The sequence below is a fragment of the Vipera ursinii genome, assembly GCF_947247035.1.
Source record: "Vipera ursinii genome assembly, chromosome: 6".
Taxonomy (NCBI): domain Eukaryota; kingdom Metazoa; phylum Chordata; class Lepidosauria; order Squamata; family Viperidae; genus Vipera; species Vipera ursinii.
In genome coordinates this window covers 2,316,245-2,326,558 of record NC_139515.1, presented here as the reverse complement: position 1 = coordinate 2,326,558, position 10,314 = coordinate 2,316,245, and positions in this window count along the sequence as shown.

The following is a 10,314-nucleotide window of genomic DNA, read 5'->3' as shown; positions in this document are numbered from 1 at the left end:
GGGCCCTTTTCATTATTTCCATAACTAATTGCAGCCCAATGGAAAATGAAATATTTAATCAACCGTGATTGGCTTTCTATGGTCCTGAACGTACTGAGGACAGGGAATTACCGGATGACATAAATGTGAGCTGTGTTTAGTACGTCAGAGACTTCATTCTTCTTCCGGTCCTCCAGTGGACAGCACTATGAGAATTTTTAATAGCCGAAACATATGGAGAGGTGGACAATGTATTCTTTTGGTTGAGTGGCCAATTTAAACAGACAACTCTCCCTGCAGGACACTGGCAAAGTCATAATCATAATCATAATCATAATCATAATAGTAAAGTTGGAAGTGACCTTGGAGGTCATCTAGTCCAACCTGCTGCTCAGGCAGGAAACCCTACGTCATTTCAGACAAATGGCTATCCAGTCTCTTCTTAAAAACTTCCAGTGTTGGAGCATTTACTGATTCTGGTGGCAGGTTGTTCCACTGGTTAATTGTTCTCACTGTCAGGAAGTTTCTCCTTAGTTCTAGGTTGCTTTTCTCCTTGATGAGTTTCCATCCATTGCTTCTTCTCCTGCCTTCAGGTGCTTTGGAGAATAGCTTGACTCCCTCTTCTTTGGGGCAGCCCCTGAGATATTGGAACACTGCTATCATGTCCGCCCTCACCCTTCTCTTTATTAAACTAAAGGTAAAGGTAAAGGTTCCCCCCGCACATGCGTGCTAGTCGTTTCCGACTCTAGGGGCCGGTGCTCATCTCCGTTTCAAAGCCGAAGAGCCAGTGCTTGTCCGAGGACGTCTCCGTGGTCATGTGGCCGGCATGACTAGACGCCAAAGGTGCACGGAACGCTGTTACCTTCCCACCGGAGTGGTCCCTATTTTTCTACTTGCATTTTGACGTGCTTTCGAACTGCTAGGTTGGCAGAAGCTGGGATGAGTAACAGGCACTCACTCTGCTACACGGCACTTGGGATTCAACCCGCCAAACTGCCGACCTTCTGATCGACAATCTCAGCGTCCTAACTGATTGAGCCACCACGTCTCTTTCATTAAACTAGACCTATCCAATTCCAGCAACCCTTCCTTATATGTTTTAATCTCCAGTCCCCTGATCATCTTTGCTGCTCTTCTCTGCCCTCTTTCCAAACATCTTTTTTACATCGTGGTGACCAAAACTGGATGCCGAATTCCAAGTGTGGTCCTGAAGCTCAGAAGGGTATTGGAGCCAAACCATACCTAGGAATGAAAAACCGGAGGGGAACGTAGACATTTATTTACTGAGGTAGTCCTCAACGTACAATCCCAATTTCTGTCGCTAAGTGAGACATTTGTTAAGGGAGCTTTGCCCCATTTTACGACCTTTCTTTCTGCAGTCGTAAAAGTGAATACACTTCAGTCGATAAGTTATCAACCCGGTTTTGTTAAATAAACCTGGCTTCCTTATTATTAGAAGGTGGCCGAAGGGGATCAGATGACCTTGGGACACAGCAACCGTCATAAATATGAACCGGTTTGCCAAGCGTCTGAATTTTGACACAGAGGGATAGAATCAAGATCACGTGAAGTGCTAATACCGCTTTACAAGGACTTGGTCAGGCCACGCGTGGAATACGGCATCCGGATTTGGTCATCACGATGTAAAAAAGATGTTGAGACTCTGGAAAGAGGGCAGAGAAGAGCAACAAAGGTGATAAGGGGTCTGGAGATGATGATGATGATGATGATGATGATGATGATGATGATCATCATCATCATCATCATCATCATCATCATCTTACATTTTAAGGAGATACCTGGTTGATGCTTAGGATGCTGGCAGCAACCTGTGTCAACCATTAGTGCTAGTCAGTTTGAGTGTTCAGTTGACTGAGTTTTATATTTAATGAATAAAAGTTTTGTAATAATAATAGTAATGTTGGAAGGGACCTTGGAGGTTATCTAGTCCAACCCCCTCTTCAGCCAAGAAACCCTATACCATTTCAGACAAATGGCTGTCCAATCATTTCTCAAAGACTTCCTGATGTTTTACCATCGGACATACATGTCTCAGGTTACTCCTTTATGTATTTCTTCTACGTTTATTTGCTTTTCCCCCCCAAAAACAGAACGCACTTTGCCAGTTGTCATTAAGGAAGTTTCATGCGCAGGTCAGTTTTAATTCCACAAATTCAAGTTAAGGTCATGGTGGGGGCTTCACCCTGGTCTCCTGATGAGCAGCGAGTTTTACCCAGAAATGTTTGCCTTGATCTTAGAGCTGTCGCGTTTGGTGTAACAGTGTGTTCTTATTAGTTTGATAATTTGGAATTCTGCCTCCCCTTAGAATCGTTGCTAGGGAGGAATGACTATGGCAACTGCCTGCTTCTGTTCTGTCTCTCTTCGTTGCTTTGATCCCAACGTTGGCACTGAGTTCACTTTATTGGATAAATCCAGACATGAAAGCAGGTAATCTTTTGCGGGGATGTCTGAGTAGAGCAGAGAACATAGATTTAGACCAGGGGTAGGCAACCTTGGCTCTTTTATGACTTGTGGACTTCAACTCCCAGAATTCCTGAACCAGCATGGATCAGCATGGAAAGCTCTCCCTTTCCCCTTCCCTCCCTCCCTCCCTCCCTCTCTCTCTCTCCATTTTAATATATTATATTATATTATATTATATTAATATATACTGTATTATATATAATATATATTATATTATATTAACAGACAGAGAGAGAGAAAGAAGGACAGAGAGAGAAATTTCAAAAATAGAAATTGCTGTTAGGGCAAAACTTGACCTCAGCCAGGTTGGCCAATTTGCTATTTAAAAAAACTTCCTTCCTTCCTTCCTTCCTTCCTTCCTTCCTTCCTTCCTTCCTTCCTTCCTTCCTTCCTTCCCTCCCCCCTCCCTCCCTCCCTCCCTCTTCTTGTCCTTCCCTTCCTTCACTTTCTCATCTTCCTTCCTTCCTTCCTTCCTTCCTTCCTTCCTTCCTTCCTTCCTTCCTTCCTTCTTCCCTCCCTCTCTCCCTCCTCCCTCCCTCTTCTTGTCCTTCCCTTCCTTCCCTTTCTCACCTTCCTTCCTTCCTTCCTTCCTTCCTTCCTTCCTTCCTTCCTTCCTTCCTTCCTTCCTTCCCTCCCTCCTCCCTCCCTCCCTCCCTCCCTCCCTCTTCTCCTTTGCTTTCTTCACTTTCTCATCTTCCTTCCTTCCTTCCTTCCTTCTTCCTTCCTTCCTTCCTTCCTTCTTCCCTCCCTCTCTCCCTCCTCCCTCCCTCTTCTTGTCCTTCCCTTCCTTCCCTTTCTCACCTTCCTTCCTTCCTTCCTTCCTTCCTTCCTTCCTTCCTTCCTTCCTTCCCTCCCTCCTCCCTCCCTCCCTCCCTCTCTCCCTCTTCTCCTTTGCTTTCTTCACTTTCTCATCTTCCTTCCTTCCTTCCTTCCTTCCTTCCTTCCTTCCTTCCTTCCTTCCTTCCTTCTTGAGCAGGTGGTTGGACTAGAAGACCTCCAAGGTCTCTCCCAGCTCCATTCTGATTGATTGATTAACTGCTATTGCTATCCATGCCTGGCTTTGAAAGGGAAGCCAGAGAAAGATAGGGATGGAGTAGCACAGATGAAGGAGCAACAATCCGGCCACTCTGATTCAAGTCGAGGCTGACTGCTCCTGGCAGGTGAGGGTCAGCAAAATAGAAATGCAAATATTTGGGGCGTGGGACGCGTGCCTCCCATCGTTTGGAGAAAGTGATTGTGGTGGACAAGGCCGAATGTGAAGAAACTGCGCACTGTAAGGTAGATGGCCGGGATCTAAGAGATTACCGGGCTATTCTAGATAATGGCTAACCATTATCTTGCATTAGATAGGATCAGCCGAGAGGTCAAGGATTTGTCCATATGGCTTCCAGATGACCCAGTTGCATCTAAATAAACTGAGTTTTTCCGTGGTGAAGTCATAACTGATCGATGGTTCTCTGGATTCTTCCCTTTTCCCTTTTTTGAAGAAAGGACCACATCACGGTCAGGACCACATCAAAATTCAGATCCTTGGCAACAGGCATTCATTTATGACCGTTGCAATCTCCTGGGGTCATGTGATCACTTTTTGCAACCTTGGGGTGTGGGGGAAAGCAGGTCGGACCCTGAAGATCTTCTAGTCCAGCCCTCTGCTCACCCAAGAGTCCCGATACCATGCCAGACCAGTGACTGTCCAGTCTCTTCTGAAAGCACCCACAACTTCTGGAGGCAACTTCTGTCCCACTGGTTGATTGTTGAGACTTTGGGAAAAGTGCAGAGAGGAGCAACTAAGATGATTAAAGGCCTGGAGACTAAAACATATGAAGAACGGTTGAAGGAATTGGGTATGGCCAGTCTAGAGAAAAGAAAGACTAGGGGGTGACATGATAGCAGTCTTCCAGTATTTGAGGGGCTGCCACGAAGAAGAGGGAGTCAACTTATTCTCCAAAGCACCAGAAACCAAGACAAGAAACAATGGGCGGAAACTCATCAAGGAGAGAAGCAACCTGGAATTAAGGAGAAACTTCCTAATGGTGAGGACAATTATAGAATAGAATTCTTTATTGGCCAAGTCTGCTTGGACACACAAGGAATCTGTCTCCAGTGCATAAGCTCTCAGTGTACGTACAAGTAATAACGATAATCACGGTCATATACAACATGAAAAGACATTCATCATAAATAGTGAAATATGACACTTCATCATAAATCATCAGATGCAACACTGAGTTGATAGTCATAGAATACTAGCTAAGCGAACAACATAAATCATACCAGTATGCTAAACACCCCCCCAAATATAAATTGTAAGATACAAGCAGCAGTTATAGTCATAAGAAGATAAGGATAGGCAATAGGAAAGATAATAATAATTAATAATAATAATAATAATAATAATAATAATAATAATAATAATAATAATAATAATAATAATAATAGTAGTAGTAGTAGTAATAATAATAATAATAATAATAATAATAATAATAATAATAATAAGAAGAAGAAGAAGAAGAAGAAGAAGAAGAAGAAGAAGAAGAAGAAGAAGAAGAAGAAGAAGAAGAAGAAGAAGAAGAAGAAGTTGGAAGGGACCTTGGAGGTCATCCAATCCAGCCCCCTGCTCAGGCAGGAAACCCTCTACCATTTCAGACAAATGGCTGTCCAGTCTCTTCTTGAAAAAATAGTAATACAGCTTTACTAACTATTTTGACAGTGTTGTAGGAATTAGTTGTTAAGCAGAGTGATGGCATGGGCATTCTCTATTCCAATTAACCAGTGGAACTGCTGGCCTCCGGAAGTTGTGGAGGCTTGTAAGAAGAGACAGGACAGCCACCTGTCTGAAATGATATAAGGACCCTTGCTTGAGCAAGGGGTTGGACTAGAACAGAGGTCCCCAACCCCTGGTTTGAGGACCGGTAGCGGGCCACGGCATGCCAGCAACTGGTCCGCACAAACAAGCAAAGCCCCATCCGTGGGATGCAGGCTGCACACAAACCCACGCGCTCTCCGATCTGTGGAAAAACCTCTCTCCATGGAACCGGTGGTCCCTGGTGCCCCAAAAGGTTGGGGACCTCTGGACTAGAAGACCTCCCAGGCCCCTTCCAGCTCTCTTCTGAATTGACTGGCTGATCTTCCGACAAGCAAAGTCAACGGGAAAGCCAAATTCACTTCACAAACCACGTTTACTAGCTTAACCCTGTCACTGCGTCCATCCTCCTCTGGTCGGAATGTTAATTATTCCGCGACAAACCCACTCCAGCAATTCGTTTTGATAGCCGTGGCCAGGAAAGCGGTTAAAAAACGGGGCAAAGTTGGCTTAAACAGCTGTCCTGCTCAGCTGTGGAAATGTTGGCCTCGGCCGTGGTTTGTTAAGTCCTGGACTTGCTCTAACCACTCAACCGGGGTGGGTGGGGGTGGGGGGTTAGGGTTATTGTTTCAGGTGCGAAGTGGCCAAATGGGGAGATGGTGGACTTTCATTGGCACAAAAGAGGTAGGAAAGTTGCCCAGGAGAGCATTCTTTGCCCAGAACATGAGCAGCAATAGGATCGGGGATTAGCTTGCCCTGCTGGCATCGAACAAAAGCATATTGGTGACAAGGCCCGGCTTGGCCCTCCTACTTGTAAACAAAGGCTCTTGCCTTGAATGGGTTGGCTGGGAGAGCTCTCAACACCCTTCCTGGCAGACGAGCCTCTTTTGCTGCTGTTTTTGTTCTCTCCGGATGGAGGGCCGAGCGGATTTTTCCATTGCATCCGTTGACCTCCTCCGTCGGCCCCGTCCCTTCTCTTGTTAAGCCTTTCCTTCTCGGGTTGCAAGGAAAAGGTTGATCCGGAGGGCTTGCAAAACAGACACAGGGCCAGTGAAGTGGGCGGAAACCCCACCACCACCCCACCACCCCGCCACGGCTTGCAGCGAGTTCCAAAGGGGAACCGGTGGTCCCGCAAAAGTCCTTGTCTTCTTAATCCTGCCTGATATGATTTTTTTTCTCCTTCTCCCCCCCCTCACCCCACATTCCCCCCCCCTCCCAGACTGGTTGTCCAGTCCCTTCTTAAAAAACCTCTAGTGTTGGAGCACTTACAACTTCTGGAGGCAGGTTGTTCCACTGGCTAATGGTTCTGACTGTCAGCAAATTTCTTCTCGCTTCTAGGACATGGAGCAATGGGTGGGCTCCTTGTTCAAAGGAGATCCAGTCTGGAATTAAGAAGACATTTCCTGACAGTGAGAATAATTAACCAGTGGAACAACCTGCCTCCAGGTTATGAAGTTGTGAACACTGCTATCCTGTCACCCCTGGTCCTTCTCTTCATTAAACTAGACGTACCCAATTCCGGCAAACACTCTTTATATCTTTTAGCCACCAGTCCCCTAATCATCTTTGTTGCTCTTCTCTGCACCCTTTCTAGAGTCTCCACATCTTTTTTTCACATCTTACATTCTTTGATGAATGATCTTTAGAGAACAGGCCGGTATTGCAGATTGTGGTTAAGTGTGTCTGCCAAGCCACCCATGGCAACGAGGGCAAGAAAAGGCTTGCCAGATGCAAAACAGAGAGACTTCCAGCTATAAACCAAGACCGACCAGCTTTCCTAGCTACTGATCTCAGAGTATGACACGCTAGCATTTCCTTCAGAGAAGCACCAAGCAGAGTAAGATAATTTCCTTTATCAAGACTAGCATTTCTCAACCTTGGCAATTTGAAGACGTGTGGGCTTCAGCTCCCAGAATTCCCCAGCCAGCAAAGCATTCTGGGAGTTGAAGTCCACCCATCTTAAAGTTGCCAAGGGTGGAGAAACACTGGTCTAGACTGTTGATAGGATTATTATTTTTTTACATCCCCATTTGCTTCTTTAAACAAAGATCTGAAAACGACATGCTTTCGTGACCGATGCTCTTCTGAGAGACGACCTTTATTATTATTATTTCACTGCATTTTTATATTAAAGGTGACAGTGATCAGAATTTGACAAGCCCAGTGCATCTTTTGTAAATTGTCCCCGTGCGGTAGTTGCTGTCTCAGGAAAGCAGGCTGTTTCCACTCTTTTCCCAGAAAAGCATCCAAAATATTGAATACAGTAATAGCCTTTATTCCTTAGAGGTATGACGCTAGATTTTAATTCTTGGCAGTTGTGCGATTCCCCTATGTAAACATGCCGGAAATTAAAAAAGCTTACGGAATTGCGTTTTGGAGAAGGAATGGCAGAACCTGGGGTAGGGGGGTCGGAATCGAAAGAGGAATCAGCCTAGAATCCCAGGTAGCCACATTTATTTGAAATAAATGACCCAATTCTCTCCAGGTAGAGAGCTGTCAGGTCTTGAAAACCATGGTGATATCAAGAGATCACAGAGGCTGCCCCACCACAGTGCCAGAACTTCACATGAACTTGCTCAAGTGAAGACATGGTAGAACGTGGAGATGGAATCAAAAGAGGGATCAGCCTAGAATCCTTACGTAGTCACAAGCAGATTAAGTCCAATCTCCCTTGAATTCCATTGGTCTGTGTCTAACTCCAAGCAGGGGTTAAATGTTAGCTGGGAAGATTTGCGCGCATGGGATTTTCAGTGATAAGTCAGTTTAATTGGACCTTCACACGTGAACCTGGTCTTTTACAACTGACATTACCCCATCTTGGCCAGATTGATGCTCTGGTGTCCTGTTCAGAGTATGCCTAACACAGTCCCTAATTAATAATAAATAAATAAATAAATAAATAAATAAATAAATAAATAAAGTCTCCTGCTTACATATTCCTGTAATCAGCGGTGGGAATGCAAGAACCCACTGCTTTGTGGATTCTTTACATTGTGGTCACCACGATGCAAAAAAGAGGTTGAGACTCTGGAAAGAGTGCAGAGAAGAGCAACAAAGAGGATCAGGGGACTGGAGGCCAAAACATATAAGGAACGGTTGCTGGAATTGGGTATGTCTAGTTTAATAAAGAGAAGGACCAGGGGGGCCATGATAGCAACTCTTCCAGTATCTCAGGAGCTGCCCCAAAGAAGAGGGAGTCAAGCTGTTCTCCAAAGCGCCTGAAGGCAGGGCAAGAAGCAACAGATGGAAACTAATTAAAGAGAGAAGCAACCTGGAACTCAGGAGAAACATCCTGACAGTGAGAACTATTAACCAGTGGATCGACTTGCCTCCAGAAGTGGTGAATGCTCCAACATTGGAAGTTTTTAAGAAGAGACTGGACAACCATTTGTCTGAAATGGTATAGGGTCTCCTGCCTGAGCAGGAGGTTGGACTAGATGGCCTCCAAGGTCCCTTCCAACTTTCTTCTTCTTCTTCTTCTTCTTCTTCTTCTTCTTCTTCTTCTTCTTCTTCTTCTTCTTCTTCTTCTTCTTCTTCTTCTTCATAATAATAATAATAATAATAATAATAATAATAATAATAATAATAATAATAATAATGATGATGATCATCGCACAGTCAGCCAGATGTTCAGAGTAGATTTGGCATTTTTGTCTACCTATCGAGTCCTTACCAAGCAACGTGTGTGTGTGTGTGTCTGTGTGTGTGTGTGTGTGTGTGTGTGTGTATGAGGGACGCGGTGGCTCAGTGGGTTAGGACGCTGAGCTTGTCGATCAGAAGGTCGGCAGTTTGGCGGATCGAATCCCGAGTGCCGCGTAACAGAGTGAGCGCCTGTTACTCGTCCCAGCTTCTGCCAACCTAGCAGTTCGAAAGCACGTAAAAATGCAAGTAGAAAAATAGGGACCACTACGGTGGGAAGGTAACAGCGTTCCGTGCACCTTTGGCGTCTAGTCATGCCGGCCACATTTCATTTCGCTCATCTACGGGTTAAAAAAAAGGCAGATGGGAAACAGGTTTACTGGTTGAGGTGGCTTAATAAGTGGACGGGGAGCCTAGTTTGCCAGGGATTGGGTGGGTGGGTAGGAGCTGTGAACAGTACCCAGAGGGAAGAAGGGAATTAGAGGGCCATAGAATCATAGGGCTGAAAGGGACCTTGGAGATCCTCTAGTCCAACCCCTTGTTCAGGTTGAGTCCATCTGCTCCCAAGGTTTAGAAACAGGGCCCTCGATCATATGGAGGCCACTTGGTTCTGCCCATCAATCTTTTATAAAGAAAATGTCAGGATTTTGTGAGGGTGCATGAAAGAGGGAACTTTTTAAAATATAAACCAAAAAAAAAAGCAGAAAGACTGTGTCAGAATTGTGATCGACGCAGTACACAGCTCAACCATTGCCTTCAAAGGCCATTAAGCATTTAGTATCGGATAAGGTAGCCTTTCCAGTATGAGGAAGACAGGCTGTTGGAGAAGCTTTTGTCCAAAACGTACAAATATTTCCATATCTATTGCTAGAGTTAGGTAGAGGTAAAGGTTCCCCCGCACATGCGTGCTAGTCGTTTCCGACTCTAGGGGCCGGTGCTCATCTCCGTTTCAAAGCCAAAGAGCCAGCGCTTGTCGAGGACGTCTCCGTGGTCATGTGGCCGGCATGACTAGACGCCAAAGGCGCACGGAACGCTGTTACCTTCCCACCGTAGTAGTGGTCCCTATTCTTCTACTTGCATTTTTACGTGCTTTTGAACTGCTAGGTTGGCAGAAGCTGGGACGAGTAACAGGCGCTCACTCTGCTACGCGGCACTCGGGATTCGACCCGCCAAACTGCCGACCTTCTGATCGACAAGCTCAGCGTCCTAACCCACTGAGCCGCCACGTCCCTAGAGTTACTCAACGGTAAAAGTTCCAGGGTATCTTCACTAGAAAACCTTGCAATGGAACGATATGAAAATTTTTCTCCCTTCTTCATACTCTAGAACAGTGATGGCGAACCTTTTAGAGACCAAGTGCCCAGACTGCAACCCAAAAACCCACTTATGTATCATCAAGTGCCGGGTGG